General features: G+C 44.1%; 1 pseudogene; it reads right to left on the reverse strand.

The window, feature by feature from the left end:
* LOC112869671 (ARL14 effector protein-like) overlaps positions 1-18,090 on the reverse strand; it is a 77,633-nt pseudogene that overhangs the window by 568 nt on the left and 58,975 nt on the right.

Genomic DNA, 18,090 nt, shown 5'->3' on the forward strand with positions numbered 1-18,090 from the left:
CGGTTCGTGAGTTCAAACTCCACCAGGGGCTCTGTGCTGACAGCTCAGAGCCTGGAGCCTGCTTCGGATTCTGTGTCTCCCTCTCTGCTCCTCAAAAATAAATAAAACACTCTCTCAAAAACAAATAAAACATTTTTAAAAAATAAGGAAAAGTAAAAAATAAAATGTATCTTAGAATGACAGAGTTTTAGAAATACAGAAAGGACCTTTAAAGATTCCATAATTTGGTACCACAAATTATCCAGCATGTTTATTATGAATGATTTCTCCTCCTATTTCATCTTGCTCATTCAGTTACTTGTGGTCCCAGTGGCATTCAGCTTCACATTTGGTGGAACCACAGGCAGGACAAGTATAGAAACATCCTAAATAGTCTTCATCAAGGCAGTCAGAGAGTCCATTGCACTAAGAGTCAGGAGACCCAGGCTATCACAGACCTGATTCTTTACTGGTATCACTTACCTGTCAGAACCAGTGGTTGCCTTTTTTGTGAACCTTCTTTTTTTCTCGTTCTCCAGTTTCTGGAGCAAATTCAGTTTGCTTTCCTGGGTTTGCAAACTGTAATGACCTCAAAGCTTTAGCAGTTATTCCATTCTGAATCAGGTTTTCTTTCTGCTGTTCTGAGAATCAACAGCCACATTGCCATTGATTATCTGTGTACATTTTGGACAAAGCTTCCAGCCAAGTACAAGCTGTCTTCCAAATTTTGTTCTCAGAAAAAAATGGCATCATCTAAGTCAATTACATGCAAAAAAATTTTTGGCTGGTTTTTTGTGTGTGTTAAATGGGCCACAGTATGACTTCTGCAAATCCTCAAATCTGCCAATACTGGGCTTCCTGTCTTGCTTGGGAAAGTCTTCCTTTTCTCCTTTAGTGAATTAGAATACTTCCAGAGCTCAGAAAGCTATTCATTTCAAATTCAAAGCAAATATGACTTGGTGTCCAAACAACAGAGGGAGAGGGTATTAATTGTACCTAACTCAAATAGGTTTTGTGAGGCTTAAATATATAAGCTAATGCAGGGGCACCTGGGTGGCTCAGTCGGTTGAGCATCCCACTTTGGCTCAGATCATGATCCCACAGTTTGTGGGTTCGAGCCCCGCATCAGGCTCTATGCTGACAGCTTGCTCAGAGCCTGCAGCCTGCTTCAGATTCTGTGTCTCCTTCTCTCTCTCTGCCCCTCCCCTGCTCATGCTCTGTCCCTGTCTCAAAAATAAATAAATATTAAAGAAAAAAATTTATATATATATATAAAAGCTAATGCATAAAAGCTCTTAGCCCAAGGACTGGCACATAGCAAATGCTCAGTAAACAGCTATTGTATTAATTATTATTAGCAATACAAACAATCTGCATTACACATCTGTTTGTTTTGTTGGTTTCACCTTCATTGATCCCTGGGAATCGTGTTACATACACACAAAGCAGAATCTCACTCAACACAGGGTGTTGTGAATGCTCTTTGAAACCAGTTCCCACTACCATGTCAAGTGTCTGTTCAGGGAACACAGTGGAGATGAGGGGAGCCAAGTGTTCACAGGGGAGCTGGGCCAGCCAGGTTTCATCATGCCAGCTGCCTGGGAAATGTACTCAGACCTGTGCCCTGCCACTCAGCAGCCATTGCACAAGGCACAGGGAACACACCCTCAGGGAGATGCACGTAGTCACAAAGCAGGTATAGTGTGTCTGCCAGGGCCCCCCACCCCTAAACCAGAGGGCAGTGAGAGGTGACAGACACAAAGATGAGACTCAGAGGCCATGTGACAACCTCATTCCTGAGGGACTCTGGAAGGCCCTCCTCACTCACCCCCTCCAGCCCGCCCCAGGGGCACCTGCCCGAGAGGAGACAGCTGGGGGGCCTCGCAAGGCTGACTGTTAGAAATTGCTACTCAGCCAGCACTTGAAGTCGTCCTTCCAGGACTGGACATGGATGTGCCTGTAGCCTTTCTTCCACTCCTAGCTCTGCCATCAGAGAGTAACATTAGCAGGAGGCAAATGTAGAAGCTTCCTACCAACTCCTAGAGCCCCTAAGGAGCCCGGGAGCATGTGTGGTTTCCACCCACGCAGTTTGTTTAAACTTTCCTAAAAGGATTCACACTCGGGGCATGATTTAATTTTGACTTGAGTTTCACTTAAAGATCTGCAGTGACTGACTTAGCCTTGCTCCTCTCCCCCCTAGATTGCTCTCTCTGCCAGTTTTTATCCTTGCCTACATTCCAACCCCTGCCCCAGCATGGGATGCAGGCATCCTACCACTGTAGCATGACAGGTGACATTTCAGTGAGTGAACAGAACAACCAGCCAGGACTCAGAAAGGAGTTTTATTCTGACAGAATTTGAATATGTAAGGTTCTGTGAGCCATTACCCTGGCACCAGACTGAGATACCGCCATTCAAAAATAAGTTTGCAGAGAGATTGTAATGATAAGGGGGGAAATTATCCTAATCTCGCATCAGGAAAGAAGGCTGTAGGAGAAAAAGAAAAGACTGTAAGGAAAAATATTAAAAATTAGTGATTTTTCTGCAGTTCATTCCTAGGTATTTTATTGGTTTTGGTGAAATCGTAAATGGGATTGTTTTCTTAATTTCACTTTCCTAATTTCTGCATAGCAGGACTGTGATTTTCATTTTCTTCTTTGTGCGTCTCTACATTTTCTTTGGTGTGCTTTTTTATCTCATTTTCCTGTTTCGCACTTAGACCAGGATTCAGCTTCTGTCCTTCAGAAGCCCATGCTCCTGGTTCCATCTCCCTGCATCTCCACTCCCTGCTCTGCACTCCTAACCCCAAATGCCTCTAGCTCTAGGCTTTGCTTCTAGATGTGTGTCCCTATAATGCACACGCTCAGGAAGCAAAGGGATATATATTTTTTAAACATCTTTAGCCCAGGTTTTTATTTTTTATTTTTTATTTTTTAATATGAAATTTATTGTCAAATTGGTTTCCATACAACACCCAGTGCTCATCCCAACAGGTGCCCTCCTCGATGCCCGTCACCCACCCTCCCCTCCCTCCCACCTCCCATCAACCCTCAGTTTGTTCTCAGTTTTTAAGAGTCTCTTATGGTTTGCCTCCTTCCCTCTCTGTAAATCCCCCCCCCCCTTCTCCTTCCTCCTGGTCTTCTGTTGAGTTTCTCAGGATCCACATAAGAGTGAAACCATATGGTATCTGTCTTTCTTTCTCTGTATGGCTTATTTCACTTAGCATAACACTCTCCAGTTCCATCCACGTCGCTACAAAAGGCCAGATTTCATTCTTTCTCATTGCCAAGTAGTATTCCATTGTATATATAAACCACAACTTCTTTATCCATTCGTCAGTTGATGGACATTTAGGCTCTTTCCATAATTTGGCTATTGTTAAAAGTGCTGCTATAAACACTGGGGTACAAGTGCCCCTATGCATCAGCACTCCTGTATCCCTTGGGTAAATTCCTATCAGTGCTATTGCTGGGTCATAGGGTAGATCTATTTTTAATTTTCTGAGGAACCTCCACACTGTTTTCCAGAGTGGTTGCACCAATTTGCATTCCCACCAACAGTGCAAGAGGGTTCCCGTTTCTCCACATCCTCTCCAGCATCTATAGTCTCCTGATTTGTTCATTTTAGCCACTCTGACCAGCATGAGGTGATATCTCAGTGTGGTTTTGATTTGTATTAAGGGATATATTTTTAAAATATTTTTAACCAGGGGCACCTGGGTGGCTCAATCGGTTAAGCATCTGACTTCGATTCAGGTCATGATCTCACAATTTGTGAGTTCAAGCCCCATATCAGGCTCTGTGCTAACAGCTCAGAACCTGGACCCTGCTTCAGATTTTGTGTCTCCAGCTCTCTCTCTGCCCCTCCCCTACTCATGATATGTCTCTCTCTCCTTCAAAAAATAAATAAACATTAAAAAATTTTTTCAGGACACATGGGTGGCTCAGTCAGTTAAGCAGTTAAGCATTCGACTTCAGCCCAGGTTATGATCTCGTGGTTCATGCGTCCAAGCCCTGAGGTCAAAGTCAGTGCTGAGAGCTCAGAGCCTGGAGTCTGCTTCAGATTCTGTGTCTCCCTTCCTCTCTGCCCCTCCCCTACTCGGGCTCGCTCACTCGCTCTCTCTCTCAAAAATTAATAAACATTAAAATATATATACATACATATATTTTTAAAAATCATATTTCAGGCTTCTCTTGAGAAGTCAGAAGACCTATCATCCTGCTCCAAGATTCCCATTTGGCAACAACCACTTGGTGCCACCTATAGTCATCCCCTTTCCAGGTCACAACATTCCTAGTACAGCCTATTGTCCCCACAGCCTGGAGGCTGTATTAGGTGGTTTATTTTTCAATAGAGAACTGTTTCTTTTTTTCTTTTTCCATTCCCATAAGAAAATGAATGGTCAACCAAGAGGTCCGTCTGCATCAGGAAAAATTATAGAGAGCAACTTTCTTCATGAAATAAAGACTATCCTACATGTTTCATATGCAAACACAGGTTGGTTTCATTCATTTGCATCACCTGCCTGACCTCTGACCTAAATAATGGCCAAGATGCCCTCCCAGCTTGGGTGCTCATGATTTCTGGATGTGCTGGACACTCTCTTGCCTAAGATGAAAATGAAAGGGAGGCTTCCTGACCCCTGTGCCAGCTCCTGATCTTCGTCTTCTCCCTCAGGACAGGCCACTTCAGTATTCAACAATACACCCTGGAGTCTACAGGCTTGACCTTGGGGAAATGAGAGAAACAAATGACACCTACTGTGACCCCATTACTACAAGCCAGGAAATAGCCATGCCACCTGCACTGGGCTACATCCCACCTGCATAACACTTTGAGTTCCTAGTAACTGAAGATCCAACTAAAAGTAACCTAAATGAAGTCAGAAGCAGCCTCCCTGAGCATAAAGGTGAACAAATAACACCAGTGCAGCAAGAAAGAATGGGGAGTAACTGGTAGGTGGATGACTCATGGAATTTTCCACATTACCTACACACACTTCAAGACCCAGCTCAAGTTCATCTGCCTCTGGGACCCCACCCCGGAAAGTCCCCCAACTCCTTTGAACCAAGAGGGTGGATTGCCTGGATGTCTTCTTTGTAATTAATAACTCACAGGCTTGTGGCATTTATTGAATGTGTTTGGCACAGAGACAAGTCAATTCTCATGGAATATCGAACGAATGAACGAAGGAATGAATGAATGAATGAATGAATGAATGAATGAATGAATATATAATTAAATTGATGGGAAGGGGATGTGACTGAAGAAAGCCAGGAGACCAATGCATTCATTCAGGAAAGGAAGAAGGATGTAGACTAAACCAGGGATAATAAAGATGGAAAAGTGGATCAGAGATCTTAGAGATTTGGTAAGATCTAGTCACGAGGGGAAAATGGGGGTGAGGAGTTGGAAGGAGTTGACAAAGCCTTTGCTTTCTACTTTGGACTCTAATTCTTTTTTGTTTGTTTTTTATTTTTTGAGGGAGAGACACAGAGCAATGGGGAGGGGCAGAGAGAGACAGAGACATAGAATCTGAAGCAGGCTCCAGGCTCTGAGCTATCAGCACAGACCCCGACGTGGGGCTCAAACTCATGAACCATGAGATCATGACCTGAGCGGAAGTCAGAGGCTCAACCGACTGAGCCACCCAAGTGCCCCTACCTTGGACTCTAATTCTGTTCATAGGAGAGGGAAGTCAAAGGCTCCTGGGGCCTTAACAGTACCTTTCTCTTACTGCATTGTTCACTCATGCTTTGGGTACAAGAGGATGCTTTCTGAGAAACAGGATAAAGAGCCCAGTTATGAGATCGGAGTCAAGACTGTTGCAATGAAGCAGGGAGAGGACACATAGAAGGAGGGTCAATATTTGGGTTATATGCCATCAGTGGAAACTCACTGAATGCAGAACACTTACTTGCTCAGGTCCTGTGGAGAGAGGGGACCTCTCAGCTGCTGGGCTGGGTTGCTGTCATATTAACTCTGGTGCCAGAGTCAACATCCAGGCAGAGGACATAGCTCCATAATGAGCCCTAAAAAGTACTGAGGCCACATGCTGCTGAAGAGGACTTCCTAACACTACAGTAGAAAGAGCCCCCGAGCTTTTAATTGAATGAAACCAGATTGACCTGACCACTGTGTTTTAAATTTTTCTAGCTTTAAAAAAAAAAAAAAAAAGGAACACAGAGGTACCTGGAAGATCATGCTCCATGATTTGAGGTATAGGAGAACAGCATCAAAGTTGTCTCCAATTGAGTTGAAATGTCTCGAAGAATAGAAATGTAGACTAGAACTGGTACTTATAATGAGAAAGAAGTTCCTTAAACTGAATAAACCCACCTATGGCAATTCAAGTTGGTCTACGCTGTGGAAGAAAGTACTCATCAGCCACCCTTCTTGAAAGACTCACCACTCAGAAAGTTAAGGCTTTTCTCCTTTCCACTGCCCCTTTCAGGCTTCTGTTCTCTAGCGTAAACAAGCTTTATTCATTTTGCTTTTCCAGACTCTGTGTGTGTGTGTGTGTGTGTGTGTGTGTGTGTGTACCACGTCTTCTTTATCCATTCATCTACATATGTACGTGGGTTGCTTCCATACCTAGGGGTGCATGTATCTTTTCGAATTAGTATTTTTGTCTTCTTTAAGTAAATATCCAGTAGTATAATTACTGGATCATATAGTATTTCTATTTCTAATTTTTTGAGGAACCTCCAGACTGTTTGCCACAGTGACTATACCTATTTGCATTCTCACCAGCAATGAAGAAGAGTTCTTTCTTCTCCACAGCCTCGCCAGTGCTTATTTCTTATCTTTTTGATTCTAGCTATTTTGTTCTGACAGGTGTAAGATGATATCTCACCGTGGTTTTGATGTGCATTTCCCTAATGATGAGTTAATTTGAGCATCTTTTCATGTGTCCATTTGCCATCTGTATGTCTTCTTTGGCAAAATGTCTATTCAGGTCCTCTATATTTTTCCGTCAGATTATTTGAGGGGTTTTTTGGTGTTGAGTTGTTTCCTGTTTCTCTTCTGTGGCACCTCCAAATGTTTCTGCAAGGTGTCAGGAGCCCAAGCTATGCCCAGCAGAGTGAAGAAATTGCCATACATTTTTTCTGCCATTCTGAATTCCTTTTCTCTAAAAAACAGGCAAAGGATATAAGTAGGTATGCTACAGAAAAAGAAATACAACTGGCCGATAACATATGCCTAACTTTACTAGTACAGACATGCAAATAAATACAGACAGTCTAGCATTTTTCACCTATCAATAAGCAAAGATAAAAATTATTCTTAACATTTGATGTTGATGAACGATTCTTCAAATTCTATTGGTAGGAATATAATGTGGAACAAACTTTATGGGAGGAGGGAATAACCTGACAGCTGTATATCATCTGAAGACATGTAATCTCTGTCAACCATCTATTCCACTTTTGTGAATTTATCCTTCATAATTGTTAGCACAAAAGTGTAAATATATATGAAAAGATCTGTAGTGTTGTTTATAGTAGGGGAAAAATGGAAACAATCTGAACATTCAGTAATAGAGACTAGTTAAATAAATAATGGTACAGACATACAATCGAATTCTATGCAGCCATTAAAAAGAATGATGTAGATCCTAACCTACAGACTTGGAATGATGTCTGGGATATTTTGTTAAATGAAAACAAACACATTTCAAAATTCTAAGTAAAGCATGGGTCCATTTTTAAAAATCTGTGTTTGTAAACATGCAGAGCTATAGTGAGATACAGAGGAAAAATAAAAACACTATCAAACAGTGATTCTTTTTTTTTTTTTTAATTTTTTTTTTTCAACGTTTATTTATTTTGGGGACAGAGAGAGACAGAGCATGAATGGGGGAGGGGCAGAGAGAGAGGGAGACACAGAATCGGAAACAGGCTCCAGGCTCCGAGCCATCAGCCCAGAGCCCGACGCGGGGCTCGAACTCACGGACTGCGAGATCGTGACCTGGCTGAAGTCGGACACTTAACCAACTGCGCCACCCAGGCGCCCCTCAAACAGTGATTCTTAAAGCGAGGTCCCTGTACCAGCAGCATCAGCATCATTAGGAAGTTTACGAGGAACACACATTCTCAGGCCCTGCCCCAGACCAGCTGAATCAGAACCTCTACAGCTAAGGCCCAGCAGTCTGCTTCACAAGACTTCCAGGTGATGGTGCTCACTAAAATTTAAGAATCGCTGTTCTAGAAAGAGCATTTATCTGGAGGTAGAGAAAGAAGAGACGTAGGTACAGGGGAATTTCTACTTGTTTATTCATTTCTGTGCTGTCGAAATTTGAATTATGTTAAAAGGAATGCTTCTCAGAGTCACGTACACATCTTAGTAGACTGTGCTAACTTAGTGGAGTCGACTTCATGCTCTCTCTTTTTTTTTAATTTTAATTTTTATTCATTTACTTATTTAAACTTCATGCTCTCTTAAGGAAAATCCAATGTGTAAAAATTCAAATTTGTGAAGCGAACAACGTAGGGAAATACTTAAATTACTGAACGGTTTCTGACATCACTGGAGTCACGTAAAACACACATCAGGAACTGAACTTGACTCTGCTATGTGAGCTGAAGAAAGGGAATTCAGGCTCTCGGAGCCTCAGTTGCCTCCTCTGTAACTGAGGATGACAACAGCCACCTTGTCCCCTCGCAGGTCACAGGGAAGAGATGACACATGGAAAGCACACTACTAATTGTCATATCATTAGCCCCGGGGTTTCTTAATACACTGAAGTGCCCTCAACAACTTTATCAACTCCATTTCTCAGAAGCATCGTCATTGCATAAAGCTGTCCCAGAATGACCCTCCTCGTAGCAAGGCTCTGCCAGAGAACCTTGACACAGGCGTGCCCAGGTCACTTTTACTAGTGAAACGTGTGAAACCCTGATGAGCCAGTGAATAGGTGCAAATGATTTCTTCCCACCCATTCCCAAGCCCTCCGCCCATGCGCCTCAAGCCTGCTTTGTGTGGTATGTCTCTTTTACGGCCTGTGAAAGGCCTTCCCGTCTCTCTCACCTCCCTGTCCTCAGACAACAAAGCAGGCTTTTCTCTTCGCACAGAGTGCTTGTTGCTTTCTTGATCCATGAGAAAACGTGGAGCAGAAGAACAATAATGTGCTACTTCTTTTTGCTCCAATAAAAAAGAGTTATGACACAGAAGCCTGGGGCCAAACCAGGCTCACTGTTGTGTGTTTTGACAAAGAAATCTTTTCTGTAAGCACAGTACAAGGGCAGATGGCAGTAAATGAGCCCGGGCAGCATAGATCATGTCACTGGGAGGCTCCTCCCCTGGCCATGGGACCTTGGTCTCCAAACCCAGCTAGGTGCTCAGAGTAGCAGGCAGGGCCCTGGCCTTCCGTTCAGAAGGCCCCAAACCCAGCCCCATGGAAGAGGATTGCAGAGGAATTGGAGGCCCCTGGGGCTGGGCCCAGCACCTAGCCCTGCCCCCCAAAAGCATTTCCAGGATCTCTATATGGCTACAGAAACCTGGTGGGACAAACATAGGTAGATTCTGTTCTCCCCACTGAGACACTGACTTGACACGTCTGGGGAGGAGTCCAGGAACCAGCTTTTTTTTTTTTTTTTTTTTCTTTTAACCTCTCTGGATGATTCTGATGGGCAGCCAAATTTAGGAGCTAAGAACATGTTTTAGAGCCATCTGAAACGTTTCCTCTTCTGTGAAAACCTGACCGTCTCAGGCAAAAGTGGTCTCACCACCCACCTTGGTCTTCTCTCCATCCTTCTCGTCGGCCCTTTAAAGGAGCCTGTACCAATGTGAAACTGATCACTCCCTTTACACACCTCTCTTACCCCCTAAAGATGAGTAGGGGTTAGGTCAACATGGTTCACCTCCAAGTGTGCCACTTGTGAGGATTATTTTTAAATCCCAAAATACATTCGTGTGCATTGCAGTCTGTCTCAGTATGCTAAAAATGAACAAATGAAAAGCTGAGGAATGCCACTGTCTGCCTTCTGAGTGGCCGTAACCCCCCTTCTACCCTCAAGATGTCTCATGTGCCAGGCACAAAGGTGCTAGTTGCCATTAAATACAAGTGTTCTTAATTTCTTTCTTATTTTTTAGATTAGAAAATCAATATAAATAGTTCTAGTATGTTCTAGTATGTTCTTCCTGCTTCCCAATGGGTCATCCTTGGGTATCTCACACCCCACTTTGGAGAGTGTGAGTATAAATCACATAAGGGGTGCCTCACATATAGTGGGTGCTTAGTTAATGCAAATCCTCTTCCCTGGGGAAACATGTTTGGAAGAGACATAGTGTCATCCAGTCCTCACCTCTCTGGTGAATCTTAGGAGTTTATCTCTACAGGCAGGGGACTCAGGAAAGAACAAAGAAGTGGCCCACGTGAGAAGGGCACTTGAGGACTCTTGAGCCTGGCTTGTCTGAGGCTGACAGCAAGGGATGAGAGTCACTGAGTCACTCCACTAGGGTCCTCACCAAGGCCATAAGCGTGGGGACAGCCATCAGCAGAGACAGCTCACCCAGATGTTCTTAAAAACAGACTCTCCAAGGGGCGCCTGGGTGGCTCAGTCAGATGAGCGTCCAACTTCGGCTCAGGTCATGATCTCACAGTCCATGAGTTCGAGCCCCGCGTCGGGCTCTGTGTTGACAGCTCAGAGCCTGGAGCCTGCTTCAGATTCTGTGTCTCCCTCTCTCTCTGACCCTCTCCTGCTCACGCTCTGTCTCTCTCTGTCTCAAAAATAAATAAAAACATTAAAAAAAAAAAAAAAAGAACCAGACTCTCCAGTAAAGGAGGGAAGACTGATAAGAGAACCCAGGTCCCTAACCAGGCAATCTAGCCCACTGAACGGCTGCCTTTATCTAGCTGACAAGAGTCGTGTAGGTCCCCGTGGACCAGAGCCTCCCTCAGATTTCCAGCAACATCCAATGACCCTGACTCAAAAATGCAACTCTCCTCTTCTCTAAGTGTTGTCTTAAATACAAAGTAGATGGAGACACTGCAGCCAAAGCCACCAGCTTCCACATTCTTAGGTGTGACCATGAATATCGCTTGTCTTGCCTGCTGCTGTTGGGACCTGGACAAATGCCACAGGCCCCTTTCTCTTCCTTCATCTTCCTCTCTACAGAGGGGATGGAAAGCAGCCCTGTGGCTCCTCTGAGGGGCAGCCTGACAAGGAGTCTCTGTGCCCACACAGGAACAGCTCTGTGTGTCTAGCTGCTGGCCTGTGGCCTTTGATAAAGCCACACAGGGAAAACCTCTTTCAGGCAACAGGCCTGTAGCAGTCCTGCGATGGCAAGTCACAGCCCCTCCCTCCAGCCCACTTCAGAAGCACAACTTAAATAGCGGCTTTCATGTTAAGTTTGAAGTGAGCCAAGGTTTGGGAAGCTCTGGGCTTTTAACATGTGGCTTTCCTCCTGCTTTGAATGGTCTCCTTTGACCAACCCTAAACTAAGCTATCAATCAACAAAAATTTACTGAGCACTTACTATATTTCATGTCACTGCAACAAACTTTTTTTTAAACATGCTCACTTGTTCCCAGTTACAAGCGACTAAGACAAGGTGGAAAACAGAGGCACGGTCCTAGGGATGTCATGTACCGCACGGTGACTATAGTTAACAATCTGTAGTGTGTATTTGAAAGTTGCTAATAGAGTAGATCCTAAAAGCTCTCCTCACAAGAAAGAAAAATTTGCAACTATGTGTGGTGATAGACATTAACTGAACTTATTATGATAATCATCTCACAAGATACATATGTCAACATATGTCAAATCATTATATTGCATACCTAAGACTACTACAAGTATATATCAATTTGATCTCAATTTTTAAAATCTAAAATTTTAATTAAAACATTTTATTTATTTTTTTTACATTTTATTTATTTTTGATAGAGACAGAGCACAAGTGGGGGAGGGGCAAAGCGAGAGGGAGACACAGAATCCGAAGCAGACTCCAGGCTCTGAGCTGTCAGCACAGAGCCTGACGCGGGGCTCGAACTCATAAACCGTGAGATCATGACCTGAGCCGAAGTCGAACGCTTAACCGACTGAGCCACCCAGGTGCCACCTAATTAAAACATTTTAAAGAGAAAAAAAAAGGCATGGGGCTCCAGAGCTAGGAGACACTGTAGCTTAACTTCTGTTTTAAAGATGATGAAACAGAGGCCCAAAAGGTAGCTAAAATGCCCAAGGGCTTCCAGCTAGTCCCAGTTAATAAACAGCATTAGAAGTTGAACCATGGACTCTTAGAGTGGGGAAGGACACCACACTGATTCCTAGATCCTTCCCCAAGATACGCTGATGCAAGAGGTCTGGGAAAGGCCCAGAGATCTGCATTTCTTCTTTTTTTTTAATGTTTATTTTTGAGAGAGAAAGAGAGCATGTACAGGGGAGGGGGAGAGAGAGAGGGAGACACAGAATCTAAAGCAGGCTCCAGGCTCTGAGCCGTCAGCACAGAGCCCGACATGGTGCTCAAACCCACAGACCGTGAGATCATGACCTGAGCCGAAGTCAGATGCTTAACTGACTGAGCCGCCCAGGTGCCCTGAGATCTGCAGTTCTAACAACCCCTCCCCAAATGCACCCTCACACTCACAGCTTATTCTGATGCAGATGGCACTCCTTGAGAAACATTGGTCTAGTCCAAATTTCCAGGAAATGCCAAATTTCCAGGAAGCTATGCCACCTGAGCGGAAGCAAGCTCGGTGATTAGACAATACGTGCATCCTGAGAAGACAGCATACTCCACCTCTGGGTGGCTCTTAGCATTAGGAAGTGTTTCTATCTAATGGTGTTTCAAGGAGTGCCTTCAGGTCCTGGGAAGACATGCACTCACGTGACCCTAGGTGATAAGGCAAAAAGAAGAAAGGAGGACTTCCAAGACAGGACTTGTGGCCAGGATTTAAGGGGTCCCTCATGGGGAACTGAAACAAGGGCCAATTGTCATCAGGTGCAATAAGCATTCCCAGGGACCCTGTGGGTCATCTACCCTCAGAAGTGGGCACTCGTTCTTCCCAAGAGAGAAAATTTGGGTTGATTTGTCATCATCCATGATCATATGCACATAATTTATAAATAAGTATGCATTTACTAAAAAGATGCTGAAAATATTTTACTGATTCAGATGAACAACTTTGAAAATTTGGAGAGTAGAGCTTTAGAGCCATAATGAATGAAACTAATCTCTCTTTCACATGATACTGCATAATATTTAAAGGCAGTAGTCTGTCCTTCCTAAGTCAGCTTTTCTTCAAAAATGCACCTTCAGGTGCCTCAGTCAGGTCAGGCTACAGGACCCCTCAGCAGCCCCGGCTGTGCGTGTTAGTTGCCATGAGATGGTATTTGGCTAAGATCCAGGGCCATTCGCCTCCTTTTTAGGTTTATTTATTTATTTTGAGAGAAAGAGGGAGCGCGAGTAGGGGAGGGACAAAGAGAGGAAGAGACAGAACTCCAAGCAGGCTCCACACTGTCTGCGCAGAGCCCAGTGTGGGGCTTGAACTTGAACCCATGAGATAATGACCTGAGCTGAAATCAAGAGTTGGACGCTCAACTGACTGAGCCACCCAGGTGCCCCTCCATCACAAGTTCTCAAAGAAACTATGCAGAGAAACATGCCAGGAACAATCATTCTGTTTAATTCAAGTGTTCATTCAAAATATGTTTATTGAGTACCTTCTATGGGCAGTCACTGCCTAAGCACTGAAGATACAATGATAAAGAAGACAGAGGGACACTTGGGTGGCTAGTCAGTCGAGCGTCTGACTCTTGATTTCAGCTCAGATCGAGCCCTGCATCAGGGATTTGTGCTTTTTCTCTCTCTCTCTAAAAAAAAAAAAAAAAAAAAAAAGGAAGAAAAAGACAGAAAAAGTCCCTGCTCTCATAAGCTTACATTCCAGTAGAGAAAACAGACAATAAACAATAAATATATAATGTTGTATACGATGTAAGCACTATGATTAAAATAAATAAATAAAGCAGGATCAGAGGCTAAAAAGCCATGGGATTGGGTTGTCTATCTTAGATAGGATGGTCAAAGAAGGTCTCACTTGTAAGTGAATTCTTAATATCTGAATGAAGCGAGAGAGAGACATGAGACTGTGTGAGGCAAGTATATTAAAAAACAGCCCATGCACTCAGGTCATGATCCCACAGCTCATGAGTTTGAACCCTGCACCGGGCTCTGTGCTAACAGCTCAGAGCCTGGAGCCTACTTCAGACTCTGTGTCTCCCTCTCTCTCTGCCTTTCCCCCCGCTCACACTCTGTCTCTCAAAAATGAATAAATGTTAAGAAAAAAGAAAAAGAAAAACAGCCCATGCAAAGACCCTTAGAAGGAACTAGGTTGGTTTTGAAGAGAACAATTAGTTCAGTTGGTTGGAGGGCTGAGAGGGGAAGGAGATGAGGTCACAAGGACTGGTTAAAGTCACCAAGAAGGCTTAATGGGAACAGTAGTGGAGAGAAAAACAGTGAGCTATGCACTGAAATCCCAGTGAAGAAGGGGGAATGAGTGAAGGTGGGTGAGTGACTTCAAGAAAGAGGGATAGCCTGTGAGTAGAGTCTGATGCTTCATGGAGACTGGGGGGGGGGGGGGCAGTTCTGAGGAAGAAAGAGGGAGAAACTGCCTGTACATGGCTATGAGGAACAAGGAGGACTCCTACCCAACCTGTGCACCCCAGTTGCCTTAAGAAAGATGCAGAAAGAACCTGGAGATAGCCAGGTTTTCCTTGAGCAAAGTCAAGTTCCATCCAATGCAAGGGTTGAAGTCACAAGCAGTTTTTCTGGTGGCAGGCCAAGAGTTCCAGAAGGCACAGTAAGAGGACTGGGGGCAGAGAGAGGTAGGAGATTGGTCAGATTAGGAATATACAGAGCTACCTTGCAGAGATAGGTTTTCTGGGTGGTGACGGCCTGAGAGTCTCAGATTTTTGGTGGGACTTGCCATAAACAGGAGTGCAGGCTGATAGAACTGGTCTCTGCCTATGTGTGAGGGAAGTGAGTCTCCATCTTGGGACTGGTCTCTCACAGACTTTATAGTAGTGAAACAGACTTGTTAGGCCATAGGGATGACGGTCTTCCCACTTACCAAGATCACACCACTCTGTCAGCCTCCTTCAAATCACCTGATTCAATAACACTTTTGCCCCAAGCTCCAGTTGGTCTCCTGGTGAGCTGGACTGAAGTGTGTGCAGCTCTGAGCCTCCAGCTATGAGCCTAAGGCTGTGTTTTAAAACCAAATGGAGTTGCCTTCTGGGCCGTTTTTCCCAAGGCCCACACTTAAACTCAGTCCTTTCCAGAGAGAAAAAGAAGGCTCAGAGTAAAAGGTCAGAGTAAAACTGATCCTCCTCAGGTTTTCCCAGCTTCCCAGGCCAGCAGAAGCTGCTGGAGCATCTTCTCACACAGACCCCACAAGAGGAGAACAAGCCTCATCCAAAAAGAGACCAAGCCCCAGCAAGAAGACCCTGTGAGTTCTGTGTCCTTGAGCCACTCCCAGGGGGTTGACTGAGGCGGCAGAGGGCATCTGGAACATGCCCTAGAGAATGAAAGAACTGCCTTTTGCTTGTGTACTTAAAACCCTGGAATGAAATGCAGTGTCCCAGTGCATAGGTCGGTGGGTTATGTCATAGCTGGACTGCCACGGTGAGTTCAGCCCGAGATTATGAGCTGTAGGTATCTTGTGGCCAAGCACAAGTGTGCAAGAAATCTCCCTTCTTTATTTTTTATAACTTGGTTCCTGATTCCATGCCCCCTTCCCAACACGATGGCATAAAATTTAACTCGATTTTCTTTGATGTGTTCTTCTTCAGAGTTAGGTCAGAGTTCCAGGATTCTAAGCAGTCAGTGCCAGAAAATCACTGGGGTAGAGAGGAGGAAAGCCCTTGGTCATCAGCCATCTGTCCCCACAGGTTTCCCCTGAAAGGCTCATTGCCCCCCGTTCCCATGGCCCTCCGAATCCAAGGACTCCATGCTGACCATGCTGGTACTGTGCCACACAAGGGTAAAGGATCCTTTATTTTGAGGCCACCAAAAGGCCCATGTGCATGGAATCCAGGCCATTCTCTGGGGTCCAACTGCTCTCTACCCCTTGTCATCTGGAGAAGTCTCCAGCTTGGGGGAAGATACCTGTCTTCCCTGGCTCTGCCCTGAATTACCCTTTTCCCTTCAAGCTCCTTAGATTGAGTTCTCCTAAAAGATTAGGCTTTCTGAAAACTATTTGCCTCGTTATAGAGATGGGAAAGGGGAATACACAGGGTGAAAATAATTAATATCTGAATATTATCCAGCTACTATCCACTGCATTATATAGCTCACATTGAATTTGATGTCATGAAAATCCTTCAGATTTTTTTCAAGTGTACTGTTGTTAAGAGTTATTCCCCACATCATACCAATTATTTAATTTTTTTTAACGTTTATTTATTTTTGAGACAGGGAGAGACAGAGCATGAACAGGGGAGGGTCGAGAGAGGGAGACACAGAATCTGAAACAGGCTCCAGGCTCTGAGCGGTCAGCACAGAGCCTGATGCGGGGCTCGAACTCACGGACCGCGAGATCATGACCTGAGCCGAAGTCGGCCGCTCAACCGACTGAGCCACCCAGGCGCCCCCCAATTATTTTTTTAAAAGTGTGTGGCTTAACATCTCACCCTATTAAATTACCTCCTTTTAGTGTCAGTCAATTAATCAGGACGGATTTTAAGACTGATTCTGTGACCCGACATAGCATATAAACCACTATTCTATTTTTCTGCCTCCATTCCAAAATACAGGATTTTTCACATTTTAGTGTTGTGGAAATCAAGATACTATCTTCCTACCAATGTCAAAAGAAACCTAACCTGCCACCAGGCAGAGAAATAAATTAAAATGCTGTTGTTATATGCCATGCATATGGAGAATTACCCATGCATAAAAGTATTTGTTCATCAGACTCTTACTTCAGTTGAATATTTGCATTTTTAGCACCATTCACTCTTTTAAGTCTATATCCCTAATTACCAATTAAAATACCTTTGAAAAACAACGACATCATGATGAAGCACTGACACAGAAAGCTGTGCAATGTAGAACCTTTCCTGCCACATACAAAGCAACTCAGTTAACTAGTCCCCTCAGAATAGACTAAAATTTCCAAAGCTAAGAGACATTGGGGCGATCAAGTCATGCCAGTTGTAAAGAATTATCCATGAGACGCTGACTATCCATCTCTCAAAAGCTCCCAGCTGACTTCCAAAAGACATTTTTTTAATTTCCAATAATATTAACTCAACAAAACTGAGAGTTTAACCAGATTCGGCAATTTAATAAGCAGGTATTTTGTGCTTCCCCTCCTGCTTGTCTTCTTAGACTTCAAAACCCAAGATCTCCAATTATGAACAACCACCACCACCTCCATGGTAATTCTGTTTGGCCTTAAACAATTATGGTGGCCTCCATCCCCCAAGAGAGATTAGCTTCAGAGTGGCCTGGTGACCCTATTCTTGCAATGAAAAAGAAAAAGAAAAGCCATGAAGCTTCTCGGAAAATTCCTCCTTCCTATGAAAAAAACTGAGAGACAGCCCCTAACTATCTGGATGTTGCTGTGTCCGGATGCAATGCTGGGACTGCTCCAGCCACCTGCCAGCAGCCTGAAGGGGAAGCCAGCAGAGTCGAGGTGGCAGAGAAGAAAGACAGACACAAGCTGGGACCTTGATGACATTGTTGGTTGGCTGAATCAACCAGCCCTGGGTCAAGAGTGTTTGACCTCAGAACCTCCATACATGTAAGATAATCAATTTCCTGATTGCTTAAGCCGGGGACTGGGGAGAGTGGGGGAGCCTGCCGCTGTGACTGCACCTTTATCCATGGATAAAAGTGACTTAGAAGGATCATTAAATTCTGAATGCAACATAATATTTTGTTTTCAAAAATCTGTTGTCAGATTAATGACGTGGCTCTTACTTGGTGGTGTCTTAGAATCAAGGAAATAGAGCATAGGAGAAGTACTGCTCAAAATTAGAAGATGTGTTTTGGAAGGACATCAATTCCTTCAAAATAATGTGTGAGTTTGTTTTAATACCAACTGAAAAGCACATGGAATTTTCTTGCAACTTGAAGTCATGATTTTGAAGTTCCGCTAGA

Source organism: Puma concolor, chromosome A3, assembly GCF_028749965.1.
Source record: "Puma concolor isolate L17-30 chromosome A3, mPumCon1.1.hap2, whole genome shotgun sequence".
NCBI lineage: Eukaryota > Metazoa > Chordata > Mammalia > Carnivora > Felidae > Puma > Puma concolor.